At 39.1% G+C, this 25,135-nt stretch overlaps 1 pseudogene; it reads right to left on the bottom strand.

The window, feature by feature from the left end:
- Window positions 1-23,145, bottom strand: part of LOC149205772 (cinnamoyl-CoA reductase 1 pseudogene) — a 53,718-nt pseudogene extending 30,573 nt beyond the window's left edge.
- Between the last annotated feature and the right edge of the window lie 1,990 nt (window positions 23,146-25,135).

The raw sequence follows: 25,135 nt of genomic DNA, 5'->3' as shown, positions 1-25,135 counted from the left end.
GTGAGTCTAAATAAACCACTAATGAATCAATATCAAGAGATATGGCTTTAGATAGAAAATTAATAACAACAGTATATTCGGAAATATTATTCGAAGCAGGACCGATACATACTCCTCTCGAAACCATCAACTGGCCAGATGGATAATAAATCACCCAAGCCGCAGAAGCAAGGTTTTGGGTATGTCTAATGGCACCATTGGTGAACCCTAGATATATCAAATCATCCATCAATACTTGCCAAAGAAGATCAAAAATATCGACATCACTAAAACCGATAGATAAATATGTACAAACATACAATATATACAAACAAGTAAGTGCTCGGTCGAAGCCTAAGCAAGGTACTTCTTAAGGTAGGGCCCATTTCTGGGCTCCCCCAACTTGTTTCCTTAAAACTCAATCAATTCATAAGATCCCTTTTTTAAAACTCGCTTGACAATAAAGGGACCATACCACATAGACTTGAACTTGCCTACCCCAAAGGCGTCTTTGTCTTGATCATAAACCAAGACAAGGTCACCTTCAGAAAAATTTCTATGATGGAAAACTTTATCGTATTGAGTTTTTACCCTCTTTTTATGGGCTTCATTTATTGTCGTAGCATATTGACGCTGCTCATCAAGATGCTCCAAATGAACGAGGCGCTCCTCGAGACTAGAAGTCTCAAGAAGAAGATCAATAACTAGTTTAAGGGAAGGAATTTCACATTCAACAGGAAAAATAAATTCCAACCCACAAACTAGTTGAAAGGGAGTAAAACCAGTGGCAATCTTAACTGACATTCAGTATGCCCAAAGTGTCAGATACAACATGATGTGCCAATTGGATCTAGCTTTATCAATCGTCCTTTGCAGGATGATTTTAAGGGATTTGTTCACGACTTCAACCTGCCCATTGGCTTGAGGATAATATGGAGATGAATGCTCCAACCAGAAACCCAACTTGAGAGCCAATTCAAACATCAATTGATTTTGGAAATAACTGCCATGGTCAGTGACAATCTCTTTAGGAATACCGAACCGTGAAATAACTTGATTGAAGAGAAACAAGGCCACTATTTCATTGTCATTCTTGAATGTAGGCATGGCCTCATCTCACTTAGTAAAGTAGTCTATGACCACAATGATATACTTGTGATTTCCTACCGAAGGTGGATTACAAGTAGTAAAATCAATGCCCCACTTTTGTGAAAGGACCGATGGTGATAACAGGGAAAAGCGGAGCTAGATGTGTGCACATTTTCCGAGAATATACCTGACAAGGATGGCATATTTTGACCGCCTTAATACAATCTTTGAAGATCGAAGGCCAAAAGTAGCCTGCTCACAAAATTTTTTGGGCTATAGCAAGCCCAAATAGATGACCACCACAAGCTCCACTGTGGCAATAATTAAGTACTGAATCAACCTCTTTCAAGGTTAAACAACACCTAAGGATTGAATCAATCCCACGACGATATCATGTGTCACCTATAATAACATAATTCTTAGCGAGGTGACACAACTTTCTACGCTCGTCCTTGGAAAAAGTGGGCGCGAACTTCAAAGTCTAGAGATATATAATGATATCCCCATACCAAGGATCTTGTGAGGAAATAAGAAATAGATGTTCATTAGGAAAATTTTCCTTGTGAATTATTTCTTCCTCATAAGGCAGCGCTGATATCAACTCTACAAATATTAAATATTTCTTAGATTTAGCCGACATGAATTTGAGGTTGAATTCTTGCAAGATGACAATCCATCTATTATATTTTCCCCAATCGCTCGCCTACTGAGAACAAACTGGAATGGATTGACAGCTGCTAAGATGAACATTTTTTGAAGCAGAATATAATGCCAAAGCCACTAGACAACATGGATAACTGCCAAAGCTAATTTCTCGATGGGAGAATAGCGCAGTTCAAAACCTACAAAGCCTTAGCTTAAATAGTATATTACATGCTCACATAAGGCATCATCTTCCTAAACCAAAACCATACCAATGGTTGATTCTGCTGCAACAAGATACAAGAGGAAATCTCTACTATAATCAAGCGGACTCAACAATGGAGTAGAGATTAATTCTTTTTTCAAAGCATCAAAAGATCGTTGTGTGAAATCATCCCATAAAAATGGGACCCTTTTCTTAAGCAAATGCATAATTCCTTTTATGATCTCGGCATAATTGGCTATAAATCTCAAGAAATTTTCTTTTCCTTGGAGACTTTGAAGTTCATGTATGGAAGATGGGGGAGGCAAATGAATTATTGCCTCAACCTTGAAGGGATCTACATGAATCCCATATGTTGATACGATGAATCCTAACAGCCGATCGGATGTGACCACAAAAACACACTTATTCAGATTCAATCAGATTTTATAAAAACGACACCGCTCAAAAATCAACCAAAGATGTTTAGGATGATCCATTCTCTTTCAAGAACGAGCAGCTAAATCATCCAGATATGCTTCGATAACATGCTTGATGTCGTGAAAAGCATAAGACATGGCCCGCTGAAAAGTGGCTCTAGCATTTTTGAGGCCAAAAGGCATATTTTTTTATGCAAACGTATCCTAGGGACAAATAAATGTTGTCTTGTATGGATCTTCTGGACGGATAGTAATTTGATTATAACTAGAGAATTTGTCCATGAACTAAAAACTTTCATTACTCGCACATTCATCAATAATTTGATCAATAAAGGGAATGGGGTAATTGTATTTAGGACAAGCCTTGTTTAGGTCCCTAAAGTCAATGCATACTCGAATCATTCATTGCATTTTTTCTACGGGGATTAGATTAGAGACCCACTCAGTTAAAGGAACAGGGTATATGAAACCCACCTTTAGCAGCTTCTCGACTTCAGCTTTGATAGCTGTTGCTTTTCTAGGATTGATCGATCGAAGTTTTTGACGAATACGTTTAGAATTTTCATATGTCTTGATCTCATGTTGGACTATAGATGGATCTATTCCAGGCATTTCCTTATAAGACCAAGTGAACACATCACACAACTCTTTGAAGAGATTGGTATAAGTTTGAATTTCTTCAGGGGAAAAGTTAGCTCTAATGAAGACATTTTCAATAATGTTAGGATTCCTAGAGATGTTCACCGGTACAATTTGTGAGATAACATAAATGTTACCTTCAGCAGGAAACTGTACTAGGGCCAAAGGGTTTAAAACTCCATGAACATCACTAGTAGAAGGACTGGACAAACTTGACTCAACTTCCCACAAATGAGGGAGGAAATACGAACGATGATGCAAATCATCCCATGGTCTATCAACACCCATCATTGCTTCTAGAATTGTTTCTTCAGATGGAAAGACAGTATCTAAGCAATCTTGAGCCGAAGTTGAATCGAGGATCCAGGATGGAGCCACAGCTCCATTAAGCTCCTCTCGTGAGAAAGGAGTAGGATTGAATTCTGCAGAGTTAACAATAGACTGATAAGAAATTTCTACTACAGACATAGGACATGCCATTCCACCTACCTGCCCTCCATCTAGTGTGGTGGTAGATGAGGGTAAAGGCCAAGGCTCCGAAAAATAATGAGTTCTAAAGAACTCTCTTCAAGAAGGTCCCTTAGAGGACGGAATAACATTAATTCTAGATATAGGAGAAGGAAGATCAAAAGTACCCATTAAGGAAGAGTACATTCCAACTCCTAAATTTTTTATAGGTTGTTTGGGATTGTCCACTAATGGAACAATAAACTCAGAAGATGCATGGGAGTCACCCGGAGAATAATCCATCTGATCAACCTTTACAATTCTCCCTTCATCAGGAAAGAAAAGGATGGGAAATAACGATGATATAATGGCATCCATCTCATAAATCCAATTCCTGCCTAAAAGGAGGTTGTAATCCAGATTTGCATCGGCTATTTCTACCTCCATATTTACCACCTTTACCCCAACATAGATGGGAAAGGCTGGAATAATCCCATGTGGCCTATGAGAATGGTCATCAAATGTCATCAATAGAGTAGGTGAAGGAACAACTTGAGGTGATCCAATGGCCTTGCAACATGACATGGACATTGTTTTCAAACCAGCTCAAGAAAAGATAGAAAAGATAGATCAACGCCTTATAATTCAGCCTCTTCGAGGGGGCAACCTCCTTTACATTACATAAATGAACAATTCTTGGATGATACAAATGAAAAGACCTCCTTTCTATATATAGGAGTCTAAGGGGTCATAACATAATCAGAGCCGACATAACAATAATAATGTAAGGGCACAATAATAATAATAGTGGGCTTCTATGGGGCACAATAGTAACAATATGGGCACTACATGGGTACATCAATATAATAAGTGGGTTATACTAATAACAATAAGGGGTTACACTAGTAGTATAGGGGCCTAACATGCCCCTCTCCTTCAAAAAGAATTGTCCTCAACGCTTGAGTAGTTCTTGATGCTTCTGTATAAAATTCTTGTCCTCCCATGTGGAATATTCAGCGGGTAAGTTCTTCCACTTGATGAGATACTCTGAAATTGATCGATTTCATAGCTGTCGGGTTCTTGTTTCTGTGACTACTCCAGGTTCCAATATGATTTTTCCTTACTCTTTAATTTCTGGCAATATTGTTTGAATTGGGATCTTTTGCAACTTTTGAATAAGTGGCCATACTTCTTCGTCCTTCTTCCATTCATCCCTTGCTTCGTTTATCCAATCTGGTTGGATAATATAAATAGCACAAAACAATGCTTCCACATCCTCATCCTTGAAGAGTCTTCCCATTCGGTAAGGTCGCCATTTTTTAAGTGCCTGTTCTTTCGTTTGATTTTGCACCGAAGTGGCGTTATCCTTTAAAAGTTGGAGAACTTGTTGTTGATGCTCGATGTGATCTTTCATTGCTTGAACCTTTTTCTTCTTGATATGTCCTTCTATCTCTAGAGTTTGAGGAGTGGTAATTTCTTCCAATCCTTTACAAGATATGGTCGGATTTATTTCTTGATGCTCGATGTGATCTTTCACTTCTTGAGCATTTTTCTTCTTTATATGTTCTTCTATCTTGATAGTTTGAGGAGTGGTAATTTCGAACAATGAATTACAAGATATGGTTGGATTCATTTCTTCTTTCTCGATGTGATCTTTCACTTCTTGCACCTTTTTCTTCTTGATATGTCCTTCTATCTTGAGAGTTTGAGGAGTGGTAATTCTTGCCAATGCTTTACAAGATATGGTCTGATTCATTTCTTCTTTCTCTGGGGTGGGGTCCTGGCGTATATCTTCTTCTTTTGTTGTTTCTTGATCCTTTTCTTCCTCCTCTTCATATTCTATGTAAAATAATTTCTTCTCAGCACACTTATGACCTTTAGTGCATTTGCTATCAAAATTGTAACAAAGCCCTTTTTATCTTTTTTCTTCCAATTGTTGTGGTGTAACCCTTGTAGGTTGTGGAAGGCTAGGAGAAACAACACTTCCATCTTTATAGTGGTGAGGGGTACACTTCCTGGTTTCCATAATTTTGCTTTCCACTATGTCACAAAGCCCTTTTACTCTTTCCAATTGTTGTGGTGTTGCTCTAAAGAAGGTGTTGCTCTTTGTATCCTCATAATGTGCTATGATTTCCTCCATGAAAATTGACCACGTAACAAGTTGTTTACGAGAACAAAACCCTTTGTACCATAAAAATTGATCTGGTTCTAAATATGAAGATGCAATACATACCTTTTGTAACATTTGTACACCATGTATATCAAAATATTGCTCCATCTGAAGTATCCAATTTACCGGATCCTTGCCATCAAACTTCCTCATCTTGCTTTTTCTTGATTTTAGGAGCTCTACCTTGAAACGACTGTAACTATGTACTTTCGGATATTTAAGTTCTGAAATTGTGACTTGTAGTAGTCATCTGTGTCCTCTTTCCAATGCCACTAGTCTGATCCAAATTGGATTCTCCAAGAAAGAGTTATGCACAATCTCCCAAGATGACCTGATTATAGACTAGTTCAGTAGAGTGAACTTGTAGGACGTGCCACGAGTCACTGTTTCAACCTTTGGATCTGAAAAATGTGTACAAGAAACTAAAGTCCGTCCTCTTTCTGCAACTTCTTAGGAAATTTCAATCCGATCCCCAGAGAGAAAGTTATGACAATTTTCCCCAGGTCACCTGTTTTGAATGTCATTCAGGAGTCTGGAAAAAGACCAACTTCCTCAGATCATATCTCCGCAAATATCACGCAAAAAGGTCTGAAATTCGGACCCAAGGTTCAACTTGATTTCCTCTCAAATGGGTTTTTTTTAGACTTCTGAAACGTCACAGAAAAAACTTTATAGCGAAAATGCCACGATGACCTGTTTGGAGCAGCGAAACCCTCGAATCCAAAGCTCTAATACCAAATGTTATGAAACCAGCACAAGAAAAGATAGATCAACACCTTAGAATTCAGCCTCTTCGAGGGGGCAACCTCCTTTACATTACATAAATGAACAATTCTTGGATGATACAAATGAAAAGACCTCCTTTCTACATATAGGAGTCTAAGGGGTCATAACATAATCAGAGCCGACATAACAATAATAATGTAAGGGCACAATAATAATAATAGTGGGCTTCTATGGGGCACAATAGTAACAATATGGGCACTACATGGGTACATCAATATAATAAGTGGGTTATACTAATAACAATAAGGGGTTACACTAGTAGTATAGGGGCCTAACAGACATCACACATGTGGAAGCTCCCTCATCAATAACAGTTTGAAAGATATTGGTCTTTCAATATGTAGACTTTATCTGGAAAGCCTTATGATGTGGGAGTCTCTTTTTGATGTTTGACATATCAAACATAAGCATAACAGAATTTTTTGGATCAACTGCTCCGATTGCAGAGAGTAATGCACTCCTCTGAGTGGGCACGACTGGAGTACCTCTAATGCTGACATAGCACAAGGAATCTAAGCCAGATCTCCTACAATCGAGTAGTTCTAGGCTACCCTAGCATTTTGCGGAGCCTTTCGGCTTCTGAGGTATAGACTCAACAAAGGGTCTCTCAATATGGAGCGGCTCTGAACCATCGGAAGCAGATTTAGCCTTAGATGACTCTGATTCACTATAATCAGGCGATCGCATAGTGACTTCGATATGTGAACTCATCATGTAGACATTTGATGTATTATCCCTTTCCGGGTTGCCCCCTGCAGGGGCACTAGTACTAGAGTTTGTGCCAGCAAGTAATTGTTGCCCTTGGGGAAAAGGGTTAGTGAGGACAACCTAGGAGTTAGAAGACCCCTGCTAAGCTAATAAGCATTGAGAATACTAGAAATTAGGGCAGAGATGAGTCAAATGATCTCCATTGCATAACTTGCATCAAAATTTTACTTTTTTCTTAGACTCTTTTCTAACCCCCAGCAACATCGTTTCCAAGTTTGTTTGCATTGCCCTTCCCCTCCTGATTCTTTTTCCTACCTCGTCCTTTCTTCTTCCCATCAAATTGTTGGTTTCCTTTGGGGTTATAATTTTGGATGACATTTATAGACGTAGTTGAGAAGGTGTACTGATAGACGGTGATGCCCGCATAGAAAAAGCAATTTGTAAAGACAACTATTGCAATTGATTAAGCAGGTTAGTTGTGTTAGAATCGATCGATTTGACTAGCCCATCGGCATGGGGACCTGGCTTCGGCTTGGATACATAAACCTTGGACCTAGGAGCGTTCGATAGAATTTTTTGAAGAACCCCAGATTTAGAATATATAAGTTCTAACTGTTGGGCCCTAAAAATAGCTTGCTCTTCGGTGAACACACCGAAGAGTGATACGTCCTTAGAGATCTTGGGTTGTAAATATTTAAGAAACCATTCAAGAAGGAATTATTGTGGAATATCGACTTTAATGAGCCTCTTCCTTCTCCTCCATTCCTGGATATGATCCAAAATGTGGGTTGCCTGATCCTGGTGAAAATTAGCCAAAAGCTCAGTTCCAGCATCGTAGCGGATAGGAAACTAAAAATGGTTTAAAAACATAGTACCCAGATCGCCGAAAGAAAGGAAGGTACCCCTCGGAAGTTCAATGTACCACTTGGTCACGTTTCTAGTTAGGGTACTTTGGAATAATCTCAACATGATTGAATAATTTATCAGGGAGTTTGAAGAACACCATAAGTGGAAAGTGGTTACATGGTCACCCAAATCTTCACCAGTATTTCCTTCAAATTTAGGTATATCTGAGGGAAGTTTGGTTGGGACTAGAGGCCAAATCGGGTTATAGCTAATTGGATCATTAGTCAATTTAGAAAGATCTGGCAAATTTAACGTTGCCAAGAAAGGCAGTTGTGGAGGACCCTGAGGATTCCACTCGGTGTGAGCGGAATTCCCAACGTTCTGAAAACTATGCCCTGGATTTGTGAAGATACCAAGTTTCCTAAAATAAATTGTAGACCCAACTGAACCATAAGGAGCTCCTTGTGATCCATAAAAAATTGGAGCTTGACCAACTCCTGCTGAAAAATTTCCATAGCCAGTAAAATTGACCCCTAGGGAGGTGTTAAAAGGAGCAGAGAGCCCTTGATAAGGGTTCCATGCATTAGCATAGGGAGAAAAGTTCTGGAATGAACTGACAGAAGAATACGACATATTCCCCTGTTGGCCAAAATAAGATTGATTCCCAGCTCCTAACCCACTAACCGCAGGGTTTGTCCAACCTTGAAACGGATTATAACTTTGACCCGTAGAGGAAAAAGGTATTGATCCCAAAGATGGGTTGGAATGTGGTATATGACCACTCCCAAAAGGGAAACCCTGAACAAATGTGATCTATCATATTCTCCTTATATCTCTCTGTTATTCAATAGGATAAGAAAAGAAGTTGACCCACTTGCCATGGAAGTCATGGATGTGGAGGCAACTGATGGAATACTTAACGGAACCGAAGGAATCGCACTGGTCGGCATTCCAAAAGGGAAAAAGCCAATGCCAGAGGCAAAATCTTGAGTACTTCCACTCGAAGATGGGATGGAAGTAGAGCCAAATATAGCAGTGCTAGGAGTAACAAAAGGTATGGAAATCATTCCTCCTCCTTGTACGGATACATTATTTTTCATACTCGTAGCACTCATGATGGATTCCATGCTTCCAGCAGTGGTCATTGAAGGAAAATATTGAAAGAAACCTGGGCTTGAAGGCCTGTTGGTCAGAGTCCCAACGTATAATAAAACATCTGGGTGATTGGGAGGAAGAGGAGAATTAGGAGCCAAAAGAGGCTCTTGAAGCTCTTTGACCTCAATAATGTCTTCCAACTAGAAGAGGACTCTAGAAATAACTGGAGTGTTCCTCTCCAACTCTCTACTTGTACTAGGTCTACCTTGTGAATCAATAACTCCAACCGGAGGATCAATCTCTAATGCGTCTACTACCATTGATTGAAAATAACTGGCAGAATTGCTCCTACGCCTTCGAGGAGAAGGCTCAGGACTCATAGGTGAAAGCCCACGAAGTCTCCTAGACCGATGAATTGGTCGATCAACCACTTTGAATTATTTTTAAGAAATCTAATTAAAGACTCAAAAAAGTTGTAAAGCTAGGCCAACTAGGAGCAAAGAGCACTCTCTAAAAATCCCTAAAGATGCAGTCAATCAAACTACTTTCGAGTATTTTTGCTCTAGGTGATGAGGACCGGACACCAAAATACAAGAAAGCAAATATCAAGGACCTTATGAAAATAGTCTGGGGTAATGACGACCCAGGCCTACTAGCATAGGTATCAGAAGAAATTATGTTGACCTCCAGACAACAGCCTTTGCCGGTGCAAGCACCCAAGCTTCGCAAGGGTACCATCCAGAAGTATTGAAGAATGTGATGCAATGTTTGCCTTAGGTGCCATGGGATTCCCCTCCGCAACCACCTATGAGATCCTTAGGAAAGGAAACTATGGGCACCAACTCGTATCAAAAGCCGAGAAAAACAATCGTGAGGCAGGATCCAACAAGTAGGAGAGGGGGTATCTCTCTTGTCTTCACTCTCCCTCATGGTTAACTCCTAGTCATGGAGCTTTCCCAGTCTTTCTAACGATATTGGATTTTGCTTGTTATTTAACTTCTATGTTTGATAATTTGAGCGGCCTTAGAAATTTAACTCTCCACTCACCTATTCCAAGGCCCTAATGAACCTAAACTTGTTGGTGTTTTTTAATGACAAAAATAACTGTTCTAGTTCATTTTATTAAATTGCTTGATTTTATAGAGTTGTTCTTTAAGTCAAGGGTATTATGAGAGTGAAACTGATGATTTTTATGACGTAAAAGAAACCAATAGAAACCTCTCTATATTCATGTAGTTATTTTCTTTTGATGAAGAGTGATTTCTACTTGGGTACTATGAAAAACTTATATAAGCAAAATATTCTTCTTTTATTTTCTGAAACACTCCACACACACTCAAAATATAAAAAGACTGAAAATGCTTAAGATGCAAACTAACCTAATGCAAATTTAAATGACAATGCAAGATGCTAAAAAACACTCATACTATAAGCAAATGTGTTTCTTTATAAATTCAATAAGCCAACTTGATAATGAAGAGGGAATTTCTTTTTAACAACAAATTTCCCTCCAAAGAAAGCAAAACAAATTGAAAAAGATCATGATTGCTCAACAACAACAAAACAAAAGAAACCAAAAAGCCAAAAGCTTGGGAAAAAGAAAAGAAAAAGCAATGTTTTTTTGTTTTTCTTTTAAGGAAACTAAAGCAACTTTTGAGGTCACAAAAAGAACTACTAAATTCAAAAGATCGAGAAAGAAGCACAAGGAGTCTTTATATTTTGCAAGTTATAAAACTCATTAATGAATGAAACTTGAAACAAGAAATACTGCAAACTTGCACAAACTAACCTGCACAAGATTAAATATTTCAGCAAACCAACAAAATGTCAAGAAAGACAAACTTTCAAAATTGCCAAAAAGACACTCAAAAAAACACTAAAAGCAACAAGGCCAATTGAAAGGAAAAGCAAAGAAAGGCAACTTGAAATCTGGGTTGCAAATGAAATTGAAATCAATTTCTTGTTCTAGAAAACCAAAACATCCAAGAACTTCAGACAAAAGCCTTGAACCCAAGACACAAACCAAAAACTTGCTTAACAAGCAATCCCAGGCCAACTAGGCTTTTTAGCGAGAAGGAGATTTTGAAAAAGAAAACTTGCAGGAGAACTGAGTTCTTCAGACAGTGGATGACCATAAAACAATAGAAATCACCAGTAGTAGACCTAACTGGGCAAAAATATTTGAAAAAACAATCCAAAAAATTGTATACGTGACTGTGTAAAGACACAAAAGTGTGCACACGTGTTTCTAACACAAGAAACTCGCGTATACACGAGTCTGTTTGAGGAAACTTGTGTGTATACACGACTATAACCCAAGAAAAAAGTGTATACAAGGCTCAATTAAGAAAAAACAAAAATCAAGGCCTGATCCAAAAGATCAGACTTGATGCCTGGGAAGCTAATGAGTCAAATAACACTATAAAAGCAAGAAATCAAGAAATACTCAGACAAACAATCTAAATGCTTATTCTACTGAACTGGGAAGAAGTGTCCTTACCCAGAGGTCCTACGTTTGGGTAGATCCCGCAGGGTGCAAACCCTCTGCTTCTCCTGATGCCTTTGAAACCTGTAAATTATTCAAACAAATCATATACAACAGTAGAAACGTAAAGCATATTCATGATATATACGCTAGATCATATAAATGAATGAACAATTACGAATCAATATAAGATTCACAAACAATTCACAATATAGATCAATGCGTAAACATGTTTTAATATTAGGAACATAACAACATTTCTTTATTGATGTAATCTATAATAAAGATGGAAATCTACAACCTGAGTCTTCCTCCAGCTCCAAGAGGAACCGTCCTCACGATCTATCATTTCCCAACCTCAACAATCTTCCTCCATCATCATACACAAGGATATCTCAAGAAGGATGAAGGATATTTGAAAAGAAGAAACAAGGGTTTCCTAAAGCTTTGGGGAGTGACGGAGGCACATAAATTTCATCAGACTCGATCAGGGATAAATCAACTATAATATAAATATCTCATTTCTTCTCCCTTAGGGCCTTCCCATGGAGGTTTATTTATACTTCTCCAAATTAGTTTTTTTAGTTGGGAAATAGTTGGGCCACGGGCTATTGGAGGTGAGTAATAGGTAAAACCCAGGAACTCCACTTGAAATTAAGGAAATTTATTATTTTTAAGTGTTTTAACACATGTACGCGTTGGGGATATGCTGACCCGCTTGTACACGCTTTTATCACATGGAAAAGTAGCGTATAGGAAATAAAACACTGTTTTTTAGATTTTGGACCAAGTCTGGAAGGAAGGGTTTCCCTAGGCCATAATCAGAGCATTAGATCTACCAAGAGTGGTAAATGGTGTTATAACACCTAGGGCTAACTAAGAGTGGGAAGAGGAGTATACATACCTTGCTTCTTGATTGTAGATTTGGAAATGGCACAAACAGTGTAGGATTGATGTACTTCCCAATATCATGTCTAAGGTTTAGCCAATAAAAATACTTTTGCAACACAGCCATTGTATTTTCTACCCCAAATTTTTTAGCGACCCGACTGTAGTGCGCCTCCCAAATCATCTTAGCACACTCACTTGAAGGAACACAGAGGTGTCCCAGGGGGCATAACAATGCATCCTAGAGGTGAAATTCTGGAACTTTCTTATCTTCCAGGAGCATTTGTTATGTGGTACATATTTCTAGATCACTCTTATAAAGATGCGTACATCCGAAAGTATCATGTCCACAAGAGTTGAGCATAGTGGTAAGCACCATAATCGGTGGTTGGCTGAGGAAGTTTGAAAAATTATTGGTGTTGTCCTTCTTCTAATTAATGTTCAAAGGGAACTTTTGCAGATATGTGGACCATTTCTGATGGCGATCATTCTGCAACTTTCCTTGTGTCTGTATGAACTGTAGGGGTCAGTGGTCTGTGTGGATGATCATTTCCTTGTGGGATACTTTTAGACTGTATCTAAAAGTGTCTCACTGTGATATGCCACCGGATGCACCTGCCGCATAAGAACTGCACCAATAGCATAGTTAGAGGCATTATTGACTTAAGGGGGCTTGACCCAGGTTCAGAGTTGTTCGCGCAAACCAACAAAACCCTAACTTCTGGCCCTTTTGACAACAACCTGCATAGCTTAAGCTATAGTCTCACGTGAAGAAGTATTAGGGGATGCTAGAACCAGGTTTCTGCATCCAGAGATAGCGTGATAAGTGGTCTTAAGCTCTTGTAACTCAGATCTAGCTTTGCACATATTAGTATCATTCTAGGGCTTGCTACTGAAACTCTAAGAAAATGGCTTCTAAACCTTCACGAAGGCCTGTGACAGGATTTATAGACCCTAAGGAAGTAGTCCATCTACTTCCATGCACTAATTAATAACCCTAGATCTTCCTTCGCGTAGGTCTATCCAATTTGTCAAAAAACATAGAAGATTCAACATTTATCTTCAAAAAAACAAATAATCACTTAATTCATGTATAAATATTGTAGATCCAATATATTTGCGCAGAAATTACACATTATTTCATGGAAAACATATTATTAAATGACAGAACATAACATAACATAAACATAATTCACAATAATACTCAGATGCGAAGTATTTCTTCAGAATCAGTCTTTATTAAGCTTCCACGTTCAGATTACAGAAACCTTTACCCTGCGCACTCAACTATAGGGGTCGGCGCACTCAGCTGCAGGAGCCTTCCCCTTTCACCTAAGTATAGGAAGCAGAGCCATTCTGCCTTAGCACTTTCCTAAAACAATCTCTATCTTGACTTATCCTTCGTTACCTCTTAGACTCACTATGACTCAACTATATATAGATTTCTTCAATACAGTACCATGGTCCGCAAACCATGGGTGAGTCTCAAAACTGACCTATTACTTACCCAATCAAGGGGCTAAAACCCCATTGACTCTTATCTAGTTGCGCGCTTCACATGCACATTTCGCGGAGACTTTACATCTTTTACAAAAATTTGGTTAACTAACCCCAAAACTGACCATAGGGATCCTATCTCAACAGACCCCAAACACAAATATGGTGACTCGCCCTCGAGTCACTCAGCTGGCACCTCGATCTTGATGCGGAGACCACCTAGCTTGACCTGTAATGTTGCAATGTCAACAGTGCTCTGCATCGCGTCCTACTGCACTTCCTCTACCAACTTCTTTGATTTCGGACCTTCTACTACTAGGCGCATTGTCCTCTGTGTCTTCTACAATACCTTTAGCTTTTCCTCAAGCGATAGAGTAAGCTAGCAGGCTTCTTCTAGCCATGGTTGTAATCTGGCCTTTAGAAGGGCCTCTTTTCTCTGTAATTCTTTTGTCTCTGCTTGCAGCTAATTACCTTCCTGCAACTTCGTGAGGCGTTGCACTAGCGTAAAAGTGCATGTAGTCGCTCGGACTTCATAATATTTACGTTGTGTCTCCCTAACATATGTATTCAACCTCTACAAGTTTGGGTCCTCCTGTAAGTTTGTCCACAACTCCATGGCTTGGTCAAATATCATTGGACAGTCTGTGACTGCAATATCCAATGTGTTCATATTCTCCTTGATAGCTGCTCCACGCTGCTCCCGAACCTCTGGCGGAGTAGCTAGATGAAACTTCAGCTACAACTTTGATATCTTCATTTGAAAATCAAAAGTAACCCTGCCGATCGAAACCAGCTCACAAAAGTATTAGAAAAGATAAATCAATGCCTTATAATTCAGCCTCTTCGAGGGGGAAACCTCCTTTACATTACACAAATGAATAATTCTTGGATGATACAAATGAAAAAAACCCCTTTCTATATATAGGAGTCTAAGGGGTCACAATATAACCCAAGCCGCCCTAACCATAATAATATAAGGCCACATAAATAACAATAGTGGGCTTCTGGGGTGCACAATAATAACAATATGGGGACAATAGGGTCACAAAAATGACAATAAGGAATATCATGACAAAAGTAATGGGGTAATCACTAGTATTATAGGGACCCAACATGCCCCTCTCCTTCAAAAAAGTGTTGTCCTCAATGCTTGAGTAGTTCTGGATGCTTCTGTAAAAAAATTTCATCCTCCCATGTGGAACCTTCAATAGGTAAGTTCTTCCACTTGATGAGATACTTTGAAATTGATCGATTTTGTAGCTATCGAGTTCTTGTTTCTTTAACTACTTCAGGTTCAAATATGATATTTCCTTCCTCGTCAAGTTCTGGAAATATTGTTTGAACTAGGAGCTTGTCACCTATAACCTTCTTTAAGCATGAAACATGGAAAACTGGGTGCACTCGGGAAGCTGCATGAAGCTCCAATTTGTATGCCATTGTGCCTATCTTTTGCAACACTTTGTATGGACCATAATACTTTGGTGATAATTTGTTATCCTTCTTAGCTTGCTTGAGGGAAATTTGTTTATATGGTTGTAGCCATAGGAATACCCAATCACCTACATCAAAAGTTCTCTCGCCGTGATGTTGATCTTCCTGTTGTTTCATTCTATTCTGCGCTAAGGCGAGGTTATCCTTTAAGAGTTAGAGAACTTGTTGTTGATTCTCGATGTGATCTTCCACTGCTTGAACCTTAGAATTTTCTCTTAAATATGATGTGATGGAAGGTGGGTGATATCCATAAAGTGCCATAAATGGGGTCATTTTTGTTGAAGTATGGAAGAAAGTGTTATACCATCATTCAGCGAGAGGCAACCATTTGACCCAATGTGTCTGTTTATCAGATACAAAGCAATGAAGATATCCTTCCAGACATTTGTTTACTATCTTAGTTTTCCCATTAGATTGAGGATGATCAGATGAACTATGATCTAACTGAGTACCAAGACAAGAAAATAATTCTGTCCAAAAATTTCCAGTGAAGATGGGATCTTTGTCACTTACAATAATCTTTGGGTTTCCATGTAGCTTTTGAATTGTTTCCATAAATGCAGTAGAAACTGTACTAGCTTTAAATGGATGAGATAATGCACAAAAGTGTGCATATTTGGTAAGTCTGTCAACTACCACCATGATGACACTCTTCCCTTCAGATTTCAGGTAAACTTGTGATAAAATCCATTGAAACCTTCTCCCAATGTTGGCTTGGAATGGATAAAGGTTGTAGTAGACCCAGGGTCTTAATTGTTTCAAATTTATTTTGTTGGCAAACCAAACATTCCGCCACAAACTTTTGAATATTAGATTTAAGGCCGTCCCAAAAAAAATCATTCTTAACCCTATGGTAAGTCTTTAAAAATCCTGAGTGCCCTCCTAATGGAGAGGCATGCAATTCGATAAAAATATTTTGTTTGAGTTGGGAATTCTTACATAGGTATAAACGATCTTTGTACCATAATGAATCATTTTTCCGGCTAAATGTATCAGATGCACCGGGATCTTGTTGTAACTTTTGAATGAGTGCCCCCACTTCTTCGTCATTCTTCCATTCATCCCTTGCCTCATTTATCCAATCTGGTTGGATAATAGATATGGCACAAAGCAATGATTCCACATCCTCATCCTTTCTTGAGAGTGCATCTTCGACAACATTTTGCTTCCCTTTTTTGTAGATGATTTCAAAGTCATAACCCAACATATTTGTGACCCAATTTTACTGCTCTTCTGAAGATAATCTTTGTTCTAAAAAGTATTTAAGACTATCATGATCCATTTTTACCTTGAAGTGTCTTCCCATTAGGTATGGTTGCCATTTTTTAAGTGAATGTGGTATTTCCAACATTTCCTTTTCGTAAATAGCTTTGTGTAAATACTTTCCTTTGATTGGACGACTTTCAAAAGCAATGGGTATTTATTCTTGCATTAAAACAACACCAATTCCATTTCCTGAGGCATCACATTCCACAATAAAAGTTTTGTGAAGTCTGGCGTAGCTAAGACTGGTGCTTGACACATTGCCTCTTGAAGATGTTCAAAGGCTTTCATTGCTTCTAGAGTCCATAAAAATGAATCTTTCTTTAATAATATTGTTAGAGGTGCTGCTATTCTCCCATAGTTCTTAACAAACTTGCGGTAATACCCTGTCAACCCGAGAAATCCTCGCAGATTCTTTATGGATGTGGGGATTTTCCATTCCTTAATGGCTTTAATTTTGCTGGGTTCTACCTTAACACCTTCATAAGATACAATATGACCCAGACATTCCATCTCTTGTACTCCAAAGAAACATTTGGAATGTTTTGCATATAATTGTTTCTCCTTCAATAGGTTGAGCACCCTGTCAATGTGTTGAACATGATCCTTCCAAGACTTGCTATAGATTAGTATATCATCAAAAAATACTAACACAAATTTTCTAAGGAAGGGTTTGAAATTGGAATTCATCAAACCTTGAAATGTAGAAGGTGCATTAGTAAGGCCAAAAGGTATGACCAAAAATTCATAATGACCCTCATGAGTTCTAAATGTTGTTTTCGGAATGTCTTCAATCTTCATTTTGATTTGATGATATCCTGAATGAAGATCCAACTTGGTGAAGTAAATCGATCCGTGCAATTCATCCAATAGTTCATCAATGACAGGAATGGGAAATTTATCTTTAATAGTGAGTTTGTTGAGCTCCCTATAATCCAAACACATGCGCCATGATCCATCCTTCTTGTGCACCAATACTACTGGAGCAGAGAAAGAACTTTGACTAGGTTGACTTATACCAGCCTCTACTATTTCTGCAACCATACGTTCAATTTCACTTTTTTGGGCATAGGGATATCTATAAGGCCTGATGTTCGGAGCAACACTTCCTAGAATCAAATAAATAGCATGATCCTGATCACGAATAGGTGGGAGACCTTTGGGAGTCTCAAATAACTTGGAATGATTGTCCAATACTTTTTGGAGATCTGGGGAAATAGATGATTTGATGTGGGAACCTCTAGCGAACATAATTGTGCAATTACGCCCCGTTGTACTTTCCTTAGATGCTTTGTCATTCCATTAGAGCTGATTATCTTTCCTGGTTTCCCTACGATACCTCTTAATTCAACTTCCTTTCCTTCCGAAGAAAATTTCATGAAAAGTTCTTGAAAGTTAAAAGCTATTGTACCCAAGGATTGTAGCCATTGGACTCCTAGTACAACATCAACACCACCCATTGGAATGGAAAGCATTGGGCTATTCAATACATATTCTCCCATGGATAGCTTGATATTATGGAACTTTCCAAAGCAATTTATGGTTCCTCCAATTCCAACCATCACTTGACACTCTGGTGCTGGATATAAGAAGCAATTCAATTCCTTGGCTATCTTACAATGAATAAAATTATGGGTACTTCCCGAATCAATCAACACTATTACCTTTTTATTCTTGATATGTCCTTCTATCTTAATAGTTTGAGGAGTGGTAATTCCAGCCAATGCATTACAAGATATGGTTGGATTCATTTCTTCTTTCTCTAGGGTTTTTACCTGGTGTATATCCTCTTCTTTTGGTGTTTCTTGTTCCTTTTCTTCCTCCTCTTCACAATCTATGTAAAATAATTTCTTCTCAGCACACTTATGACCTTTAGTGTATTTGCTATCACAATTATAACAAAGCCCTTTTGCTTTTTTTTTCTTCCAATTGTTGGGGTGTCAACCTTGTAGGTTGTGGATGGCTGGGGGAAACAACACTTACATCCTTATAGTTGTGAGTGGTAGGCTTCCTTGTTGCCATAATTTTGCTTTCCATTTTTCTTGCCAACCTGAATGCCTTCTCCAATGAGTCAGGTTCCCAAAGGCGAACCTCATGTTGGATGTTATCCTTTAAAGTCCCTATGAACATATCAATCCTATGCTCCTCTGGAATATTTTTTACCCTTATATTCAATTTTTGGAAGTCCTCAATGTGCTCCCTCATTGAACCCTTTTGTTTGAGGTTTATCAATTGGCTAAAAAAAGTGTTGTTTTTCGTATCCTCATAATGTGCTGTCATTTCTTCCATAAAAATTTCCCAAGTCACAATTTGTTTACGAGAGCAAAGCCATTGATACCATACAAACTGGTTTGGTTCCAAATATAAAGTTGCAATGCGTACCTTTTGTGTGTTTTGCACATTATGGAGATCGAAAAATTGCTCCATCTATAGTATCCATGTTACGAGATCCTTGCCATCAAACTTCCTCATATCGATCTTTGGAACATGGTGGGTCTTTGTTCCAATGTTAGAGTCTATGAAATCATGATTAACATTTCTTTTGTTCTCATCATGAGTTTCCTCTACAACATTTTCGCCATTAAGAAGCCTTTCTTATAGCAACTTTGTCAAACCTTCCTTCAATCCTTCAATGTCTTTATTCAAATCTTCCATGTTGTCATTCTTCAAATCATGATTAACATTCCTTTTGTTCTCATTATGAGTTTCCTCTCCTACCTTTTTTCCATTAGGAAGCCTTTCTAGTAACAATGTTTTCATACCATCCATCTTAGCTTCCATGCCATCCATCTTAGTTTCCACACCATTCATCTTAGCTTCCACTCCATTTATCTTAGATTCCACACCATTTATCTTAGATTCCACGCCATTTATCTTAGCTTCTGTTAGCTTTTGTGAGAGTGACATTTGTTGCACTTGGTCTCGTAATTTTGATATATCATGTAGCATTTCTTCCTCTTCTTCATGAGTCATGCTAGAGATTTCAGGTTGTTTACTAGGTGTTTCCATTTTCTTTCTTCGGGGCATTAATTACCGATAATAATGCTTCACTATGCCCTTTGAATTCCTTCAAACTAATTTTTCAAACCAAGCTTATGCAAATATTTAAAAAAATACACACCTTTTTTCACTTTGTAGGCACTCGATATTGAATATGAAGTATCTTTGTAAATTCGGATCTTCTAGTTTTGAAATTGCGACCTGCAGTAGCCCTCTGTGTCCTCTTTCCAATGCCACCAATCTGATAGAATTTAGATTCTCCAAGAAAGAGTTATGCACAATCTCCCAAGATGACCTAATTATATACCTTTTCAGAAGAGCGAAAGTTTATGAAGTGCCACGTGTCACTGTTTTGACCTTAGGATCTGAAAAATATACACAAGAAACTACAATCCGTCCTCTTTCTGTAAATTCTTACGAAATTTCAATCTGATGCTCAAAAAAAAAGTTATGACTATTTTCCCCAGGTCACCTATTTGGAATGTAATTCGGGAGTCTGCAAAAATGCCAACTTCCTCAGATCATATCTCTGCAAATATAGCGTGAAAATCTCTGAAATTTGGACCTAAGGTTTAGAATAATTTCGACCCAAATGGGTTTTTTTTTTGTAGCATCTGAAACATCGCAGAAAAAAGTTATAGCGCAAATTCCACGATGACCTATTTGGAGCAGCGAAACCCTAGAATCCAAAGCTCTGATACCAAATTTTATCAAACCAACTCACAAAAAGATAGAAAAGATATATCAACGCCTTATAATTCAAATTCTTCGAGGGGGAAACCTCCTTTATATTACACAAATGAACAATGCTTGGATGATACAAATGACAAAACCTCCTTTCTATATATAGGAGTCTAAGGGGTCACAATATAACCCAAGCCGACCTAACCATAATAATATAAGGCCACATGAATAACAATAGTGGGCTTCTGGGTTGCACAACAATAACAATATAGGGACAATAGGGTCACAACAATGACAATAAGGAATACAATGACAAAAGTAATGGGGTAACTAATATAATAGGGATCTAACACATCCTTTTATGGGCGTACCGCAACAGCCAATTTTATTACTTTTGTTGTAGTTGCGGGATTTTCCGGGATGTTCAATTCTGGAACTGTCTTGCCAGCCTACTCTATTGATGTCTCTAGGTTCTGACTTCGTGTCAGCAACTCCTACTTTTCCTTCAGAGCCTAATCTTTCTCTGCGAACATCTATTCATTATTCACCTTGAACTCACTTATGACTGCAAGGGCGCGCTACTCTCTAATCCTTAACTCATATGAAACCCCTTGATGCAATGCATGGAGGGTTTGAAGTGGAAGAGTGGCCAAGTTGACTCCCATGTCCTTCACTGTACCTATCATAGCACGGTCCTCCTCTGAATCCGCGCGAATAGATCCTTATGGTAAAGGTATGACTTTTAGGTCTAGAGTCCATTCCAATGTTGCAACTGTCCCACTCCCTTGCACTAGTCTCACTTGCACCCCACTCGCTTGGCTAATGCTTGCCTGAATCCTGTTGGTCTGGATTTGCAGCTCACGCAAAACTTTCTGGATGCTCCCCAACATCTGCATGCACTATTTCTCAAATTACTACCACAACTCTATGGTTCTGTCTCTGACCTTGTCCCCGATCTCACTGAGATCCCCTTTTGTAAGGACCATTGGGTCGATGCGTGTCTATTTGTTGGATTTATGCTTCTTTCGAGGCCCGAAAGTCTGCTCCTTTTTACGCTTCTTTACTATGAATGGATTGATCTGCTCCTCTCCACCGCCTCCTTCCTACCTTAATAGTTCCTACTCATCTGTATGCTGTGAAGGCAAGTCTTTGACTTCTTCTGTATTCGTGCATTCTTTCTCAGCATGCTCTTTTGCAGCGCGTTCTTTTTTCGTAACTGACTTGTCAGCGACTTCTTTCTTTTTTTTCTCAGCCAGAGCCTACACTGCCTTCCATGCTTCCTCTTTTCGCTTCTGTGTAGTGGTCGACTGCGCAACATAGATCTCAGCGCCCTTACTGGTACCTACCCTGAGCTCTGTGGGTTCAGATCACTCCGCTGGCCAATTTCCCACGATCTGTTGCACATCTATTGCAGATACTAAGTATGGCAACTTGTGCCATATGTGTTGTGGGTCCTTCCGCGCATTGATTGAAACATTGTGGAAATCGACCTTAAACTTCGTGAAGGTCTTCAATTGCTTGAGCAAGGTTGGGGACAACCTTGGACGCTGACTAATAATTGTCCTCAAGTCCATCTCCATCAAAATACAATTTTTTATTTTTATTTTTTAATCCTCTCTGGATCCTATGTCGACCACAACGAAGCAAACTTCGCTACGTCTGGTAAGTCTTTTGGCTACGGGGGAAACCGACTGTCCTCCGGAAATCTCCATGCTACTAATACTATAGACAACAAAAGCCATGCATAGTGGAACTGTTTGTTTTCCTCGTGAGCTTCGTGGCAGTTTGTGAGGTATTGAACTCCCTTCGCGCACTGGGTAGCTAATGATACTACCAGCATTGGAACTTTGTCTGCGCGACATTTCCTCATGATTTTTCCTGCAACAATTTGGGTGGAAAACTACACCGCCTAGTCCTGAATGGAGTGGATAGAATATCCCTACGACTTCTTAATGAGACCATATTCTTCCTTCATCTTATTTGCTAACTCTTTTTCACCACTTTTCCCTCCAAACTCCTTGCTAGGGTCTGCCCCTTTGTAGGTCAACTTTGTGATCCGATTAATTAACATATTTGTGATCAGGATGGGCTCCCCAAGCCATAGGCATCCATCATGCACTAGCGTTAGGAGCTGGCACACACATACCATGTTGATTATTGATTTATGAAAATGTGGCACATGGAGCATGTGCAACAACCCAGCCTTCTCAACACCTCTTACCCACTTCATGGGTTCCAACCGTGTAACCCCAGTCTCTTCGTAGTAAATTTTCATCATATACTTTTTGTTCACCAAATGTGGGAACTTCTCATGGTTCGTGATATCCCAATCCTCCATTTTCAGCACTGGAATGTGTGCTAAGGTCGTGCCTTCAAATTCCACTTGTTCAGGCAATAGGGGTGTCGAAACTGTAAATTTTCGGGAATCTAGGTCTTTGGTAACTTTGGTTTCTCCCTTCCGCGGAGGGATATACTCTAGGAGCCATGTGATAGGCTCGCTCTCCTCTACATCCAACTCCTCCACACCTTCGAATTCCTTCTCCTCTAAATTGACCACTTTCTTCGGCTGTTTATCTTTTTTCTCCTTTTGTCGCACTTTTGGGTTTTTTCTCGGTGACTGTTGCACCAGTATCAGTTTCTTCTGCTTCCCTTTGGCAATATATTGCTTTGGCCTAGGCGACTTTGGCATCGTAGGCATAATGGTTATAGCTTCCATACTTGATATCTTAGGGGTTGCCTCGTCAGAGATGGCAGCTTCAGAACTCACAGCTTTTTTGGGGTTTGTGGTAGTCATTTGCTCGAGAATGACCTTCTGGTTCCACTATGGAAAGGCTCTAAATTTTGGGCTTGACACGAAATCCTCCCAGGATTGACGACTCATAAGCTTCAAACAACAAAGCACCCTGACAACTCTTAGAATGAAAAGTGTTTTTTAGTGGACCAACATGCTAAATTTATAGGAGGATTGGACTTCAAATCCGACCATTCCCCCCAATTTCTGATCATAAATGCATCTTTGGCGGAATATCTTCAAATATTTTTGCCATAAATGGCCCCTAACCACTCCTCTTAACTGAATTTTTGCCATCAAATCATGAATAGTAACTCCAACGACTACTTTTGGACACGTTTGCGTGGCACCATCCTCCATGGTGTAGCTCATCCAGCGTAGTTTCACCTGGGAAACGTAGTTTATAGTCCTGCAATCCCTTGCATCTACCTGTATTACTAAGACTGTCTTGCTTCCATATAGTCATTGCGTAGGAGTAGCATCCCCTGTGTATGGCTTCAACCTACTTCTGTTCACTTTTCCAAGGAATGGTTCCCTGTTCAGCTTCGCGAGCTGAACTCCGCCACCATCCATGATCTCCTTAATAACATATGGCCCCAACTAGTGCATTTGAAACTTTATTGGAAATTTCATGAACTTGCTATCATATAACAACACTAAATCACCTATCTTAAATGTGTGCAACTTAATATTTCGATCATGCCATGCCTTCTCACGTTCCTTTTGCACTTGTTGGTGAAATCCTGCAAGAAAACGATCTTCTAACTCCATGATTTGCACGAGCCTTTCCTCCAAGGTCTCGCAATCCGCCATCTCTGTCAATGTTGCTATATGTAAACTTGGGACAATATACTCCATAGGCATTACTGCTTCAATCGCATAGACCAGTCTAAACGGTGTTTGGCATGTCAAATTCTCACAGGTCATCCTATAAGTCCATAAAACAACATGTACGTGCATGTCCCATTCATTCCTCTATGCATTGCAGACCTTCATCAATTCATGCTCCAAAGCCTTGTTAAAGGCTTCCACCATTCCATTCACCTGTGGGTGATAGGGTGTGATTTTCTAATGATACACCTGGAATTCTTCAAGCATCGTGCTGATCATTTCATTCAAGAAATGTGTACCCCCATCACTCATCAATATCTTAGGGAATCCAAACCATGTTAAGACATATTCAAACAAAAAATTCATAGTAGTGGTCGTTGTACAATCCTTCACTGGTTGCGCTTTCGCCCACCTGGTTAAATACTCAGTTGCAGTAATGATATACTGCATGCCTGTCTTCTTTATTGGTGGTTGTATTGGACCTATAAAATCAATGGCTGATTTATCAAATACCTGCAAAAAAACCTATGGGTTTAAAGGCAATTCATTCCTTCACGAAGGCTTCCACGTCATTTAGCAAGCATCACATGCCTTGCAGTATGCCTTAGAATCCTTGTGTAATGTCGGCCACCATAGCCTAGTGCGCAAAATCTTCTGCGCGGTCACTTTCCCTGCATAGTGACCTCTTGCCACTCCTCCATGGGCTTCAGCTAGGATACTAACGTGTTCAAACTCTAGAACATACCTGCGAAGTATCTCATACATTCCCATCTTATAAAAATGACCTGCAATCGCTGAAAAATCCGCAGAGCAAACTACTAACTCCTTCTTTTGTTGAGTGGAATAACCTTTCAGAGTTGTTCCGATTGTTAAAAATTGAATGATATCAGCAAAATGATCATCTGCGATGTGCACCGTAAAGAGCTGCGCATCCGATAGTCCTTCCTTCAAACTACTTGGTTCTTCACCTATTTCAATCCTTGATAGATGGTCTGGGCCTGCATTCAACTTGCTAGGCTTCACAATTACTTCAAAGTCATACTCCTGGAAAAATAGTAACCATCGGCATATCTTCCCCCCCAACATAGGCTTATTGACTAGGTAATTTAGAGTGATCTGTATACATTTTAAAGTGTCCACCCAACAAATAATTCCTAGAATT

The sequence above is a fragment of the Pinus tabuliformis genome, chromosome 1_2 (genome assembly GCF_031772625.1).
Source record: "Pinus tabuliformis cultivar Carrire ecotype Pingquan chromosome 1_2, CPIR1, whole genome shotgun sequence".
Classification (NCBI taxonomy): Eukaryota; Viridiplantae; Streptophyta; class Pinopsida; order Pinales; family Pinaceae; genus Pinus; species Pinus tabuliformis.
The sequence above is the reverse complement of the archived record's forward strand: the minus strand, read 5'-3'. Positions and strand labels throughout refer to the sequence as shown.